Consider the following 18,092-nt stretch of genomic DNA (forward strand, 5'->3'; position numbering starts at 1 on the left):
GAGCAAAATAAGTCAATCAGAGAAAGACATATATCATATGATCTCACTGATATGAGGAATTTTTAACCTCAGGAAACAAATTGAGGGTTGCTGGAGTGGTGGGGGTGGAAGGGATGGGGTGGTTGGGTGATTGACATTGGGGTGGGTATGTCCTGTGGTGAGTGCTGTGAATTGTGTAAGAATGTTGAATCACAGACATGTACCTCTGAAACAAATAATACATTGTATGTTAAAATAAAAAAAAAATAAAGAAGAATATAGCAGGAAGGGAAAAAGCAAGGAGGAGAAATTAGAGGGGGAGACGATCCATGAGAGACTATGGACTCTGAGAAACAAACTGAGGGTTCTAGAAGGGAGGGCCGTGGGTGGATGGGTTAGCCTGGTGATGGGTATTAAAGAGGGCATGTAGTGAATGGAGCACTGGGTGTTATACGCAAACAATGAATCATGGAACACTTCATCAAAAACTAATGATGTAATATATGGTGATTAACATAACAATAAAAAATAAAAATAAAAAAAACTAATGATGAAATGTATGGTGATTAACATAACATAATTAAAAAAAAAGAATCTATCAAAAAAGAGAACTACCAGCCAATATTCCTGATGAGTATGGATGCAAAAATTCTCAATAAAATACTAGCAAACTGAAGCCTACAGTAAATTAAAAAACGTTCACTGTGATCAAGTGCGATGTATTCCTGGGCTCCAAGTGTAGTTCAGTATTTGCAAGTCAATCAATTTATGTTAATAAAAGAAAGGTAAGGGGCGCCTGGGTGGCTCAGTCGTTAAGCGTCTGCCTTCGGCTCAGGTCATGATCCCAGGGTCCTAGGATTGAGCCCCGCATTGGGCTCCTTGCTCAGTGGGAAGCCTGCTTCTCCCTCTCCCACTGTCCCTGCTTGTGATCCCTCTCTTGCTATGTCTCTCTGTCAAATAAATAAATAAAATCTTTAAAAAAATAAATAAGTAAAAGAAAGGTAAGAAACTTATGATTCTTTTGATAGAAGCAGAAAAAACATTTGACAATGTACAACATCCATTCATGATAAAAACCCTCATACAAAATAGGGTTAGAGGGAACATATCTCAATATCATAAAAGCCACTTGTGAAAAACCCACAGCTAATATCATCTTCAGTGGGGAAAATCTGAGAGTTTTACTTCCAAGGTCAGGAACAAGACAAGGATGTTCACTGTCACCACTATTGTTCAACATAATACTGGAAGTCCTAGCCACAGCAATCAGACGACAAAAAGAAATAAAAGCCTTCGAAATCTACAGCAAAAGTAAAGCCTTCACTATTTGCAGATCACATGATATTCTATATAGAAAACACAAAAGACACCATGAGAAACTGCTAGAAATGATGAATGAATTCAGTAAACTCACAGGATATATATAAGTCAATCAGAGAAAGATAAGTATCATATGATCTCACTGATATAATTTGAGAACAAGACAGAGGATCGTAGGGGCAGGGAAAGAAAAATGAAACAAGATGAATCCAAAGAGGGAGACAAACCATAAGAGACTCTTAATCTCAGGAAACAAACTGACAGTTGCTGGAATGGAGGGTAGTGGGAGGGATGGAGTGGCTGGGTGATGGACTTTGGGGAGGGTATATACTGTGGTGAGTGTTGTGAATTGTGTAAGACTGATGAATCACAGACTTGTACCTCTGAAACAAATAGTTCATTATATGTTAATAAAGAAAAAGATTAAGTAAAAAAAAAATCAATGTACAGAAATCTGTTGCATTTCTATATACCAATAATGAAACAGCAGAAGGAAAATTAAGGAATCAATCCCATTTACAATTGCACCAAAAACAATAAGATACCTAGGAATAGGAATAAACCTAACTAAAGAGGTGAAAGAACTGTACTCTGACAACTATAAAACGCTAATGAAAGAAATTGAAAATGAAACAAAGAAATGGGAAAATATTCCATGCTCATGGATTGGAAAAAGCAATATTGGTAAAATATCTGTACTACTCAAAGCAATATACACATTTAATGCAATCCTTATCAAAATACCACCAACATTTTTCACAAAGCTAGAACAAACAGTCTTAAAATTTACATGGAACTACAAAACACCCCAAATCAGCCAAAGCAGGCTTGAAAAAGAAAAGTGAAGTTGGAGGCATTGCAATCCGAACTTCAAGTTATATTAAAAAGCTGTAATGATCAAAACAGTATGGCACTGGCATAAAAATAGACACATTTCAGTGGAAGAGAATAGAAAACCCAGAAATAAACCTATAACTATATAGTAAATTAATCTTTAACAAAACAAGAAAGAATATCCAATGAGAAAAAGAGTCTTTTCAACAAATGCTGTTGGGAAAACTGGACAGCAATATGCAAAGAATGAAACTGGGCCACTTTGTTACATGATTCATAAAAATAAATTCTAAATGGATGAATGACCTAAATGTGAGACCTAAAACCTTAAAAATCCAAGAGAAGAACACTGGCTGTAACCGTTTTTCATACGCCAAAATAACTTCTTTCTAGATATGTCTCTGGAGGAAGGGAAAAAAAGGCAAAAATAAATTATTGGGATTTCATCAAAATAACAAGATTCTGCACAATGAAGGGAAAAATATCAACCAAACTCTAAGGCACCCTGTAAATGGGAGAAGATATTTGCAAACGGCAGATCTTATAAAGGGTTATTATCCAAAATATAAAAAGAACTTATAAAACTCAACACCCTAAAAATGAATAATTCAATGAAAAATGGGCATAAGACATGAATAGACATTTTTTCCAAACAAGATACCCAGATGGCCAACTGACACATGAAAAAATGCTCAACCTCACTCATCATCAAGGAAATAGAAGTCAAAACTATAATGAGACATTACCTCACACCTGTCAGAATGTCTAAAATCAACAACACAAGAAACAACAGGTGCCAGAGAGGATGGGGAGAAAGGGAAACCCTCTTGCCTTGTTAATGAGAATGTAAACTGTTGCAGGCACTCTGGAAAATAGTATGCAACTTCCTCAAAAAGTTAAAAATACAACTACCCTATGGTCCAGTGATTGCACTACCAGGTATCTACCCAAAGATTTAAAAACACTGATTCAAAGGGACTCATGCACCCTAATGTTTATAGCATCATTATCAACAATAACCAAATTATAGAAAGAGCCCAAATGTGCACCCATGATGAATGGATAAAGAGGAAGTGGTATATATAATGGAATATTAGCCATAAAAAGAATGAAATCTTGCCACTTGCAATGACATGGGTAGAGACAGAATAATATGCTAAGTGATAAAAATCAATCAGAGAAAGACAAATACCATATGTTAATACCATATGATTTCATTCATATGTGGAATTTCAGGAACAAAACAAATAAGCATAAGGGGAAAATAAAGAGAAGGAGGCAAGACAACAAACAGATTCTTAAGTATAGAGAGCAAAGTGATGGTTGCCAAAGGGGAGGGGGGCAGAGAGACAGGTTAAATAGGTGATGGGGATTAAGAAGCGCACTTGCTGTGATGAGCACTGGGTGTTTTATGGAAGGGTTAATCACTATATTGTAAGCCTAAAACTAATATTTCACTGTATGTTAACTAACTGGAATTTAAATTATAAGAAAACATGGAAAAATAGATACTCACTGGACTTCAGTAAAGGGTGGAGGACATCAGTGAGACCCTTGACAAAGAGATAAAAAATAACATATCAGAGATGAAGAACTCAATAAGTGAAATTAAAAATATAATAGATGGAATAAATAATATGCAACAGGAAACCGAGGAACATAACAATGATCTGGAAGACAGAGTAATTGAAAATAATGAAGCTGAGCATGTGAGAGATAAACAAATACTTCATAATGAGAATAAACTTTAAGAAATGGTTCCTCCATCAAGCATAGCAATATTCACATTATAAGGATCCCAGGAGGAGAGAGGAAGGTGGGCAGAAAACATATTTGAAGAAACAATACCTGAAAATTTCCCAAATCTGGGGAGGGAAACAGATCCAGATTCAGGAGGCACAGAGATCATTTTAAAGATTGTAAGAGAAAACACATTTACATACAGAAGAAACCCCATAATTATTTCAGGTGTTTCAGCAGATTTGCAGGCCAGAAGTGAGTGGCATGATGTATTTGAAGTACTGAAAAGAAAAATCTGCAGCCAAAAATACTCTATTCAACAAGGATGTCATTCAGAATAGAAGGAGAGATAAAGAGTTTCCCAGGTAAACAGACTTAAAAGAATTCATGACCACTAAAACAGCCCTGCAAGAAATGTTAGGTGGGATTCTGTGAGTGGAAAACAAAAAACAATAAGTAAGAGTAAGAAAAATTGGAAGCACAAAGTAAAAGGATGTAAAATATGATACCAAATATCTAAACCATGGAGGGGAAAAGAGTAAAGAGTGAGTTCAAAAATAAGCAACTGTCTAGTTAATATAGACTGCTATATGCAGGAGATGTTATATGTAAGGTGAATGGTAACCACAAATCAAAAAACAGTAATACTTCTTTTACAACTAGTGCCAAGTGATGGGAATCTCTCAGGACAACTGGCACAAGCACCACAATATTGGGGGCAAGAGAAAGTCCTACCATAAAAAGCAGAAGTATGAGCAAGGATGCCCCACTCTCAACACTAAGATTGGCCCCTGCCACATTCATACAGTCCACATGTGGGGAGCCAACAAGAAGAACCATGCTTTGAGGCTGGATGTGGGGAACTTTGTCTGGGGCTCTGATTGTTGTATGTGTAAAACAAGGATTAAAGTGTTGTCTACAATGCATCCAACAAGGAACTAGTCCACACAAAGATCCTGGTGAAGAACTGTATCATGCTCATTGACAACCCACAGTGGTATGAGTCCTGCTATGCACTGCCCCTTGGCCACAAGAAGGGGGGCAAGCTGACACCAAGGGAGAAAGAAATTAAAAAAAAAACTCAGAAAATTCAAAATAAATATAATGAAAGAAAAAAATGCCAAAATCAGCAGTTTTCCAGAGGAGCAGTGCCAGCAGGGCAAGCTTCTTGCATGCCTCATTTCAAAAACAGGCCAATGTGGCCAAGAAGATGGCTATATGCTAGAGGACAAGGAGGTAAACTTCCATCCGAGGAAAAGAAAATCTCAGAAAGGCAAATAAATCTTCCTACTTTCTATCTTTGAACATGTAATAAAGGTGTTTATTGTTCTAAACAAAAGCACTAATAGGTATGAAAAAATAAAGAGTAAGATACCAAAATATATCACTAAAAATCCCCAGCAAACCATGAGAGACAGAAAAACTACAAAAACAACAACAAATCAGGTAGCAAAATGGCAATAAATACACACCCATCAATAATTATTTGGGGGGCACCTGAGTGGCTCAGTCAGTTAAGTGAACACCTTGTGATTTCAGCTCAGGTCATGATCTCAGGGTTATGAAATCGAGCCACATTTTGGGCTCTGTGCTCAGTAGAGAGTCTGCTTATCTTTCTTCATCTGCTCCTTCCCCTGCACTCTTGCTCTCTCTCACTCTCTCTCAAATAAATAAATATAATATTTTAAAAAATTACTTTGAATGTAAATGGGCTAAAAGTTTCAATCAAAAGAAATAGGGTGACAGAACAGATTAAAAAAAAACAAGACTCATCTATATTATTCCTACACATCTTAGACCTAAAGATACCTGCAGATTGAAAGTGAGGGGATGGAGAAATATTTATCATATGAATGGAAAGAAAGCTATAGTATCAATACTTATATCACACAAAATAGACTTTAAAACAAAGTCTGTAACAAGAGACAAAGAAAGACACTATATATTAATACAGGAGACAATCCAACAAGAAGATATGACAATTTTAATATTTATGCAGTGCTCAAATACATAAAACAGTTAATAACAAACATAAAGGAACTAATCAATACTAATACAACAATACTAGGGCCTCTAACACCCCACTTGCTTTGGTGAACAGAACATCTGAACAGAAAATAAACAAGGAAACAGTGGCTTTGAATGATACATTGGAACAGATGAATTTAACAGATATATGCAGATCATTCTATCCTAAAACAGCAGAATACACATTCTTTACAAGTGCACATGGAACATTTTCCAGAATATATCACATATTAGGTGACAAATTAGGCCTCAACAAGTACAAAAAGACTGAGATCATACCATGCATATTTTTGACCACAACACTATGAAACTTGAAGTCAACCACAAGAAAAAATTGGGGAATACCACAAATAACATGGAGGTAAAGCAACATACTATTAACAATGAATGGGTCAAACATGAAATCAAAGAAGAAATTTAAAAAATACATAGGAACAAATGAAAATGAAACCAATACCTTTGGGATACAACAAACACGGTCCTAAGAGGGAAATATAAAGCAGCAGAGGCCTATCTTAAGAAGCAAGAAAAATCTCAAATAAAACAACCTGACCTTACACCTAAAGGAACTAGGAAAGGAAAAACAAATGAAGCCTAAAGCCAGTAGAGGAAGGAAATAATAAAGATTAGAACAGAAATAAATGACATAGAAATTAAAAACAAACAAAAACAACAACAGAGAACAGATCAATGAAACCAGGATCTGGTTCTCTGAAAGGACCTACAAAATGGATAATCCTCTAGCCAAACTCATCAAAAAGAAAAAAAAAGAAAAGAAAAAAGAAAGGAACCATCTAAACAAAATCACACATGAGAGAGGAGAAATAACAACCAACACCACAGAAATATGAACAAATGTAAGAGAATATTATGAAAAACTATATGCCAACAAATTGGACAAACAAGAAGAAATGGATAAATTCCTGGGAACATATAAATTACCAAAATTGAGGGGCACCTGGGTGGCTCAGTCGTTAAGCGTCTGCCTTCGGCTCAGGTCATGATCCCAGGGTCCTGGGATCGAGCCCCACATCAGGCTCCCTGCTCGGCGGGAAGCCTGCTTCTCCCTCTCCCACTCCCCCTGCTTGTGTTCCCTCTCTCGCTGTGTCTCTCTCTGTCAAATAAATAAAATCTTCAAAAAAATTACCAAAATTGAAACAAAAAAAAAATAGAAAACTTAAACACACCAATAATCAGGAAAGAAATTGAGTCAGTAATCAAAAAATTCCCCACAAACAAAATTCCAGGACCAGATTGTTTCACAGGCGAATTATACCAAATATTTAAAGAAGAGTTAATACCTCTTCTTCTCAAACTATTCCAAAAAATAGAAAAGGAAAGAAAACTTCCAAAATCATTCTATGAAGCAAGTATCACACTGATACCAAAACTAGGTAAAGACACCACAAAAAAAAGGAGAACTACAGACCAATATCCCTGATGAATATAGATGCAAAAATCCTCAACAAAATACTAGCAAACAGAAACCAACAATATATTTAAAAAAAACATTCACCTTCCCAGTTGAATCATCCCATTCAAGCAGGATTTAGTCCAAGGATGCAAGAATGATATCCACAAATCATTCACTGTGATAACATCACATCAATAAGAGAAAGGATACAAACCATATGATCATCTAAATAGATGTAGAAAAATGATTTGACAAAATACAACATCCATTTAGAATAAAAACCCTAAACAAAGTAGGGTTTATGTTTACCTCAACATAATAAAGGCCATATATGAAAACCCACAGTAAGCATCATACTAAACGCTGATAAACTGAGAACTTTCCCCCCAAGGTCAGGAAGTAGTCAAGGGTGTCCACTCTCACCACTTTTATTCAACATAATTCTGGAAATACTAGCCACAACAATCAAACAACAAAAAGAAATAAAAAGCATCTAAATTGGTAAGGAAGAAGTAAAATTTTCACTATTTGCAGATGCCAAGATACTATATACAGAAAACCCTAAAGAGTCCAACAAAAAGCTACTAGAACTGATAAATGAATTCAGAAAAGTTGCAAGATACAAATTAATGTGAAGAATTCTGTTACAGGGGCGCCTGGGTGGCTCAGTTGTTAAGCACCGGCCTTCGGCTCAGGTCATGATCCCAGGGTCCTGGGATTGAGCCCCGCATCCGGCTCCCTGCTCAGCGGGAAGCCTGCTTCTCCCTCTCCCACTCCCCCTGCTTGTGTTCCCTCTCTCACTGTCTTTCTCTTTAGCAAATAAATAAATAAAATCTTTAAAAAAAAAGAATTCTGTTACAATTCTGTATACCAATAATGAGGTACTGGAAACAGAAAATAAGAAAACAATCCCATTTAAAATTGCACCAAAAACAATAAGATACTTAAGAGTGAACCTAACCAAAGAGATCAAAGACCTGTACTCTGAAATCTATAAACAAGAATGAAAGAAATTGAAGATGACATAAAGAAATGGATAGATACCCCATGCTCATGGATTGGTGGAACAAATATTATTAAAATATCTATACTACCTAAAGCAATCTACACATTTAATGCAAACCCTATCAAAATACCACCAACATTTTTCACAGAACTAGAACAATCTTAAAATTTATATGGAACCACAAAAGACCCTGAAGAGACAAATCAACTTTGGTAAAGAAAGCAAAGCTGGAGTCATCACAATTCCATACTTCAAATTGTATTACAAAGCTGTAATAATCAAAACAGTATGGTACAGGCATAAAAATAGACACATAGATCAATGGACAGAACAGAAAACCCAGAAATAAACCCACAATTATATGGCTAATTAGTCTTTGACAAAACAGGAAAAATATCCAATAGGAAAAAGATAGTCTCTTCAAAAATGATGTTGGGAAAACTGGACAGCTACATACAAAAGAGTGAAACTGGACTACTTTCTTTCTCCATAGACAAAAACAAAATTAAAATGGATTAAAGACCTAAATGTGAGACCTGAAACCATAGAAATCACCTGGGTGGCTCAGTTGGTTAAGCAATTGCCTTTGGCTCAGGTCATGATTCCAGGGTCCTGGGATCAAGCCCCACATCAGGCTCCCCCTGCTCTGTGGGCAGCCCACTTCTCTCTCTCCCTCTGCCTGCCACTCCCCCTGCTTGTCCTCTCTCTCTTTCTCTCTCTCTCTGTCAAATAAATAAATAAAATATTTTTTTAAAAAAAAGAGCAGAGGCAGTAAGTTTTCTGACATTGGCCATAGCAACATTTTTCTAGATATGTCTCCTGAGGCAAAAAAATAAATAAAAGCAAAAATAAACTATTGGGATTACATCAAAGCAAAAAGCTTCTGCACAACTAAAAGAAAACCTATGGAATTGGAGAAGATATTTGCAAATGACACATCCAGTGATGGGTTAGTATCCAAAATACATAAAGAGCTTATAAAACTCAACACCCAAAAAATGAATAATTCAATTAAAAAATGGGCAGAAGACATGAACAGACATATCTCCAAAGAAGACACCTAAATGGCCAATAGGCACATAAAAAGATGCTCAATATCGCTCATCGTCAGAAAAGTGCAAATCAAAACTACAATGTCATATCACCTCAAACCTGTCAGAATTGCTAACATCAACAAAACAAGAAAAACAAGTGTTGTTGAGGATGTAGAGAAAAAGGAACCCTTGTGCACTGTTGGTTAGAATGCAAACTGGTGTATCGACTGTGGAAACCTGTATAGAGGTTCCTCAAAAAGTTAAAAATAGAACTACCCTATGATCTAGTAATCATACTACTGTGTATTTACCCAAAAAATACAAAAATTCTAATTATAGGTATACATGCAACCTTATGTTTATTGCAGCATTTGCAATAAAATTATAGAAGTAGTCCATGTGTCCATCGACTGATGAATGGATAAAGAAGATGTGGTATAGATACACATTTTTTAAATATTTATATTTTTTAGAGAGAAAGTGATTGGGGAGAGGAGCAGAGTGAGATAGAGAGAGAGAATCTCATGCAGACTCCCCATTGAGCATGGAGCCCAACATGGGGCTCGAACTCATGAAACTGAGATCATGACCTGAGCAGAAATCAAGAGTCGGGTGCTTAGCCAATCCAGCCACCCAGGCACCCCTACACAATTTAATATTATTCAGACATAAAAATGAATCAAATCTTGCCATTTGCAAAGACATGTATGGAGCTAGACAGTATAATATTAAGTGAAGTAAGTCAGTCAGAGAAAGACAAATATCATATGATTTCACTTATATGTAGAAGTTAAGAAACAAACAAACAAACAAACAAACAAAAAAACCGCAGTGGGGAAGAGAGTCAAACCAAGAAACAGACTCTTAAGTGTAGAAAAGAAGCTAATGGTTAACAGAGGGGAGGTGGGTGGGGGGATGGGTAAAATAGGTGAAGGGGATTAAGGAGTGTACTTGTCATGTTGAGTACTGGTTGTGTATGAATTTGTTGAAACACTGTATTGTATACCTGAAACTAAAATAACACTGTATTTTAACTATAGTGGAATTTAAAAGAAAAAAAGAAACTATTTCATTTAGAGTGAGCTACTGGTGTACTCTCCTTATATATTTATAGCTTAATCTGTTATTTTTTCCTTCTTTTTTATTCTCTATCTTATTATATTTGTTTTTATATCAGTATTTTATTCAGTTAAATGGGAAACCAACAATGCTTTTTTCTTTATGTGAGTAAACAAGAACTCTTTGGTGACAATGCAAGTTGATAGCCTCCTATAATTTCTACAGAAAGTTTTTGGTCAAGGTTCTGCCCATACTTTCCAAACTTATTATCATTTTGCTAAGAAATTTTGACTCTATTATTTTTCCATAGATGATAGAGGAAACGTATCCAGTGAATAAGAGACCAAGGCTTTGAAAGGGTGAATGTCAAAAGTAAATTAGACCTTTGATGACATGAACTCCAAGGAAAATCAAATGGAAATTTCTTCTATGAATTTGTAATTGCATACTGGAAAGCAAAGAATAAGATAAACATTTTTCTGTTTGTTTTTCACTTTCATGGAAACTCCATCCTTATATGCTTATAGATGGTCACATTTTGCTGACATTCACAAACATTTCATGTTGATCTTACATGAGTCACATCAATCACCTATACAGTTTCAATGACACTTTGTTAAATTGTCATGAAATATTTATAGAGAATTTGAGAAAAGTAAAGAAGTTGTAGTTAAGCTTTTAAAGATGCATTGCTCCTTTTCTGAGGTGCAATATCACTTCTAAAACACCATTAAGCTTTTTCTAGCAATAAAAAAAATTTTCTTTCACAATTTTATTTGCATAATCTTCTTCTTCCAAACACTGGAGGTGGGAGTAGGAAGGATAACCTTACCCTCAATTTAATACTCCTTAGATGTAATGGTTGTCCATTGATCCCATGTTAAGAAACACTATGTGTAAGTTAACAGTATTTGGAATTTATTCACTAAAGAACAATTGAATAAATGAATCTTTAATCCATTCATGCAAACAATGTTTCCCTCAAACACTTGAGTCATTGTTTTCTGAATTGGGATATATATGGATGACAAAGATGACACAAGTCATTCCTCACACATTATCAAGGTATTCAAGTGGAAGAGTGTTACTAAGAAGTTATGCTGGAATTCATAGATTTTTTTTTAATAAGTATAATTACAATTCAAGACCATTTAATTCAATTTTAAGCTAGCAGCTGCATTAAACATTTGGGTAGTTTTTTTGTTTGTTTTTTTCATTAAATTAAAAATCAGTATTCATTTGAACTAGATTTATAAGGAGTCACTAAAACTAGCAATTTGTGCAAGGAAAGAAATAATAATGTTATACTGCAATTATGTTTGCAATTATATATCTCATTGTGATGGGAGAATAGGTAATAAAAATTTTGTAACATCATGGATCTCTTTTTTTTTCATTTTACATGTGAATTTGGTGAAAAGTGTTAATTTAGAATATAATTCCATATTGAAGCACTGTTCTAGTCCCCCTTGTAAGTTTCCTTGCTTAATGCTCTACTTACTGACAGATAAGCATTATTTCCCTTGTTATCAGTTCTCAGGAAAAATTTAAAACCTTTTAGATCATTGAGTTTTGTTGTCTGTAAAAGAAGGGTACATTCTAGTAATGAATAATTAATAATTTTAAAATTTTAGATCCTCATGTTTAAAAGAGCAACTTATATATGCTAAAACCCCAAAATGTAAGTGCTTAGTAGAGTATCTTGCATGTGTTAAGTGCATACTACTTATTCAGCATTAAGGTATGCATTGGTTATGTTTCTAAAGGTGAGATTTGATCTGTAGTATAATCAAATATGTGCTTTAAAAAATAAGCTCTATATAACAGAATTCAACTTTACAAATGGTTAGAGTACACAAACCATTCTTCAATGAAAGAAAGCCCAGAGCAAACTTACACTTTAAACATAACATTCATAATTTATTGACACATAAGAGTTTGAAATTTAGTAATTTTATAGCAATAAAAATAATATTCCTATATAAAGTTAACATGTACAGTCCTTTCCTATTTCAAAAGCAAAATTTCTCCCTTGATAATATTTATTAAATTGCTGTTACACTTATTAATATGAAAAATTTTTTTAGTTTCTTTCTTTAAGAAAACACAGTGATCCCTATAATGCTTTATTCCAGTGATAGCAGGTTGAGGTTTTTAGCTTTTTATTCTTTTATTTTTAAGTAACAAATTCTTCACTTATTATGAAATCAAAAAAGAAGTTTCTGAGTTATTAAGATTTAAGGGGAGCAAACCTGATTTTCAAATTAAGGTTAAACTAGCAATTCAATTGTAGAAATACATTTTGAGAATCACTGGACAATTTTATACTAGTTAAACAGTAAATAATGAAGAAATCAATAATATAATACAAAGACAACTTCTTATTATAGGCTTATTAAAAAATTTCAAGATCCTGTTAATGGTATTTTCATTTTATCAAAGAGAATTTGAGTAAAGAAATTTAACTTTAGGAATAGAAATTCTAAGCACTCTACTTAATAGCACCAGGTCTGCACATTTACTATCACATCAGAGCTGTTTTCATTACAAAACAATTGCCATTCTAATCATTAGATTTGGTAAACTGAAATTTAAAGGCCTCTCATTCACTAAGTGAAACTAAATATTATCTCAAAAAGGTGAGACGACAAAGAACGAACTAGGACCTTTAAATTATCTTTAATATTTACAAGTTAAGTTTGCTAAGTTAAAGGTCAGAAAAATATATTTGCATTCTACATTACTTTGTCACACAAACTTAGAGGTTATTAAAATACAATTGAATCCTCATGAATTCAAATGAGCAAACATATAAAGCTTACAGCATGGTGCCAGGTACATAGTGGGGGTTCAAAGAATTTTTTTAAATAACTGAAAGAACTTTCTCAGAAAGCATTCTAAAGTCAGGGTTAAAGTTCTTGCAAAACTATAATTAACCCTTAAAATTTTTTTGAGTGGCATCTAGATGTCTTCTAATAGTTAATAGTTCAATACAGCTTCTATAAATATTTTATTCTGATCTACACATAAACTTCATATGAAAATCAGTTTTACATGGGTAAACTTGTTATAAAAGAAGAACAAAAGAACATGTTATTTTTATGTTTGAAGTGAAAAAATTATTTTTGGAATGCTTTCATGATTTGAAACCAATTACTTATGATTAAAAATACCCCTAAAAGAAGGCACTTATGATGAGCACTGGGTGTGGTATATAAGTGGTAAGTCACTAAATTCTAGACCTGAAATTAATATTATACTGTATGTTAACGAACTGGAATGTAAATAAAAACTTGAAAAAATAAAAATAAAAAATAAAAACATATTTCTTATTGCTTTTATTTAAAAATATTTTCTATTGTTAAAATGTCAATACTATCCAAAACAATCTACAGATTTAATGCAATCTCTATCAAAATACCAAAAGCATGTTTCACAGAACTAGAAAAAATAATCCTAAAATTTTTATGGAACCATAAAAGACCCCAAAGAGCCAAAATAATCTTGAAAAAGAAAAATAAAGCTGAAAGTATCACAATCTGACATTTCAAGATATACTAAAAAGCGAGTATAGGAGGCAAGATGGCAGAGGAGTAGGGCATCCTATTTCAACCAGTCCCCTGAATTTAGCTGGATATCTAGCAAACCATTCTGAACACCCACGAAATCAGCCTGAGATGTAAAAATATATATCTGGAATTCTACAAGCAGAATATCTCCCATGGTTAGGAGGTACGAAGGGTGGAGCCATGATTCTGCAGGCAGATATAGGAAAATAAACAGAAGGGGGAGGGAGCCACCATATGCTGACACCAGGAAGGTGATATAACACCAGAGCGCAAAAGCGTCCTGTGCTGGGGACCAGGCACAGACTCGCACACCAGTGGCGGTGGAGAAAAGGACTTTATTCCAGCCCCAAGACAGGATCCAGGAGCCGGGGGTGTGTGCTCGCGAACCAGGGGCTGCTCGTGGTTTTACAAGCACAAAGGTGGAGATGTGCCTGGCCCTGGGATGGATCTCTGAGAAAGTTGCTGGCGCACAACAGGGAAGGTTGCAGTTTTTAGCAACACAGACACAAATGGAGACTGTGTGTTCTGGAGACCTCAGTGAAGAGCAGACTGTGATTTCTCTGTTCTGGGACAGAGGTTTCAGGGCGGTCACTTCTGCTCTGACATTTGGAAGAGATGCAGAAACCTGCCAGGGAAAGCCAACAGAGAACAAAAGCTCAAAAAAAAAAAAAAAAAACAGTTTTCACTGAGCCCACCCCCCCCCTCCGACAGGGGGCAGAGCAACTCTGCCCAAACAGGGTTGCCTGAATAACAGCACAGCAGGCCGCTTCCCCAGAAGAGCGCCTGGAAGAACAAGAAGACAACAAACCTAAGGTCCCTATAAGACAGATGCATCTTGCTTCAATGGTGGTTAATACTTTGGACTCTGTACATTCCCTCAACCACCCCTCAACAGAATGACTAAGAGGAGGACCCCCCAACAAAGAAAAGAATGAGAGACTATGGCCTCTCCCACAGACCTAATGGATATGGATATAAGCAAGATGTCAGAGATAGACTTCAGGGTAGCAATTATGAAGTCAATATCTAGGCTTGAGAAAAATATTAGCAACAATATAGAATCTCTAAGGGCAGATTTAAGATCTAATGAGGCCAAAATTAAAAATGCTATGAATGAGATGCAGCCTACACTGGATACTCTGACAGCCAGGGTAAATGAGGCTGAAGAATGAATTAGTGAGGTAGAAGATAAGATGATAGAAAAGAAGGAAGCTGAGGAGGCCTGGGATAAACTATTTAAAGCCCAGGAGATCAGACTGAAAGAGATTAATGACACCATGAAACGTTCCAATATCAGAATTATTGGGATCCCTGAGGGGGTGGAGAGAGAGAGGACTAGAAGATGTATTTGAGCAAATCGTAGCTGAGAACTTCCCTAATCTAAGGAAGGAAACAAGCATTCATGTCCAAGAGGCAGAGAGGACCCCTCCCAAGATCAATGAGAATAGATCAACACCTCGACCTATAACAGCAAACCTTGCAAATCTTAGAAACAAGGAAACAATCCTGAAAGCAGCTAGGGGAAAGAGATTTCTTACGTACTGAGGGAAGAATGTCAGAATAATATCAGACCTGTCCACAGAGACCTGGCAAGCCAGAAAGGGCTGGCAAGATATATGCAGGGTACTAAAAGAAAAGAACATGCAGCCAAGGATACTTGATCCAGCAAGGCCGTCAATCAGAATGGATGGAGAGACAAGGAGTTTCCAGGACCTGCAGAAAATGAAAGAATATGTGACCACCAAGCTGGCCCTGCAAGAAACATTAAGGGGGGTCTATAAAAGGAGAAAGACCCTAAGAGTAGTATAGACCAGAAATTTACAAAGACAATCTGTAGAAACAGGGACTTCGCAGGCAACAGGATGGCACTGAAATCATATCTTTCAATGTCACTCTCAATGTGAACAGCCTAAATGCTCCCATGAAATGGCACAGGGTTGCAGATTGGATAAAAAGACATGACCCATCCATAGGCTGTCTACAAGAGACTCATTTTGAAACTAAAGATACATCCAGACTGAAAGTGAGGGGATGGAGAATAATTTTTCATGCCAACAGAACTCAAAGGAAAGCTGGGGTAGCAATTCTGATATCAGAAATATTAGATTCTAAGCTAAAGATAGTAGTAAGAGGTACAGAAGGACACTATATCATTTTTTTTAAAGATTTTATTTATTTATTTGACAGAGAGAGCGACAGAGCACAAGCAGGGGGAGCAGTAGAAGGAGAGGGAGAAGCAAGCTTCCCGCCGAGCAAGGAGCCTGATGCGGGGCTCAATCCCAGGACCCTAGGATCATGACCTGAGCCGAAGGCAGACACTTAACCATCTGAGCCACCCAGGCGCCCAGGACACTATATCATTCTTAAAGTGTCTATCCAACAAGAGGATCTAATAATTGTAAATATCTGTGCCCCCAACATGGGAGCAGCCAACTACATAAGCCAACTGTCAACCAATATAAAGAATCATATTGAAAATAACACCTTAATAGTAGGAGACCTCAACACTCCACTCTGAGCAATAGACAGATGATCTAAGCAGAAGATCAACAAAGAAACAAGAGCTTTGAATGTCACATTGGACCAGATGGACTTCAGAGATATACAGAACATTCCACCCTAAAAACAACAGAATACTCATTCTTCTCGAATGCACACAGAACTTTTTCCAGAATAGACCACATACTGGGTTACAAATCAGGTCTCAACCAATACCAAAAGATTGAAGTTATCCCCTGCATATTTTCAGACGACAATTCTTTGAAACTGGAACTCAATCACAAGAAAAAATTTAGAAGGAATTCAAACACTTGGAAGCTAAAGACCACTCTGCTCAAGAATGTTTAGGTCAACCAGGAAATTAAAGAACTTAAACAATTCATGGAAACCAATGAGAATGAAAACACATTGGTCCAAAACCTATGAAATACTGCAAAGGTGGTCCTAAGGGGGAAAAACATAGCCATCCAAGCCTCACTCAAAAAAGTAGAAAAATCCCAAATGCACAACCTAACCTTATGCCTAAAGGAACTGGAGAAAAAACAGCAAATAAAACCTAACGAAGCAGGAGAAGAGAAATAATAAAGATTAGAGCAGAGATCAATGAAATAGAAACCAGAAAAACAGTAAAGCAGATCAACAAAACTAGAACCTGGTTCTTTGAAAGAATTAATAAGATAGATAAACCTCTGGCCGGACTTATCCAAAAGACAAGAGAAAGAACCCACATTAATAAAATTATGAATGAAAGGGGAGAGATCACGACTAACACCAAGTAAATAGAAACAGTTATTAGAAATTATTATCAACGACTATACGCCAATAAACTGAACAACCTGGAAGAAATGGATGCTTTCCTGGAAACTTATAAACTACCAAGACTGAAACAGGAAGAAATTGACAATCTGAATAGACCGATAACCAGTAACGAAGTTGAAGCAGTAATCAAAAAACTCCCAAAAAACAAGAGTCCAGGGGCAGATGGATTTCCAGGGGAATTCTACCAAACATTTAAAGAAGAAATAATACTTATTCTTCTGAAACTGTTTCAAAAAATAGAAATGGAAGGAAAACTTCCAAACTAGTTCTATGAGGCCAGGATTACCTTGATCCCAAAACCAGGCAAAGACCCCGTCATAAAGGAGAATTACAGACCAATATCCCTGATGAATATGGATGCCAAGATATTCAACAGGATCATAGCCAATAGGATCCAACAGTACATTAAAAAGATTATCTATCACGACCAGGTGGGTTTTATTCCTGGGATGCCAGGGTGGTTCAATATTCGCAAATCAATCAATGTGATAAAACACATTAATGAAAGAAAAGACAAGAACCATGTGAACCTCTCAATTGATGCAGAAAAAACATTTGATGAAATACAGCATCCTTTCCTGATTAAAACTCCTCAGAGTGTAGGGATAGAAGGAACATTCCTCAATATCATAAAACCATCTATGAAAAGCCCACAGCAAATATCATTCTTAATGGGGAAAAGGTGAGAGCTTTTCTCTTAAGATCAGGAACATGACAGGGATGCCCACTCTCTCCACTATTGTTCAACATAGTACTAGAAGTCTTAGCTTCAGCAATCAGACAACAAAAAG

At 35.8% G+C, this 18,092-nt stretch overlaps 1 protein-coding gene and 1 pseudogene across 1 annotated transcript in view; one reads left to right on the plus strand and one right to left on the minus strand.

Annotated features, from left to right (window-relative positions):
* Positions 1–18,092, minus strand: part of DACH2 (dachshund family transcription factor 2) — a 927,084-nt gene that overhangs the window by 583,700 nt on the left and 325,292 nt on the right. The gene's annotated exons all lie outside the window — the stretch shown is intronic.
* Positions 4,546–5,154, plus strand: LOC113931159 (annotated as a pseudogene).

This window comes from Zalophus californianus, chromosome X (assembly GCF_009762305.2).
Source record: "Zalophus californianus isolate mZalCal1 chromosome X, mZalCal1.pri.v2, whole genome shotgun sequence".
Lineage (NCBI taxonomy): Eukaryota > Metazoa > Chordata > Mammalia > Carnivora > Otariidae > Zalophus > Zalophus californianus.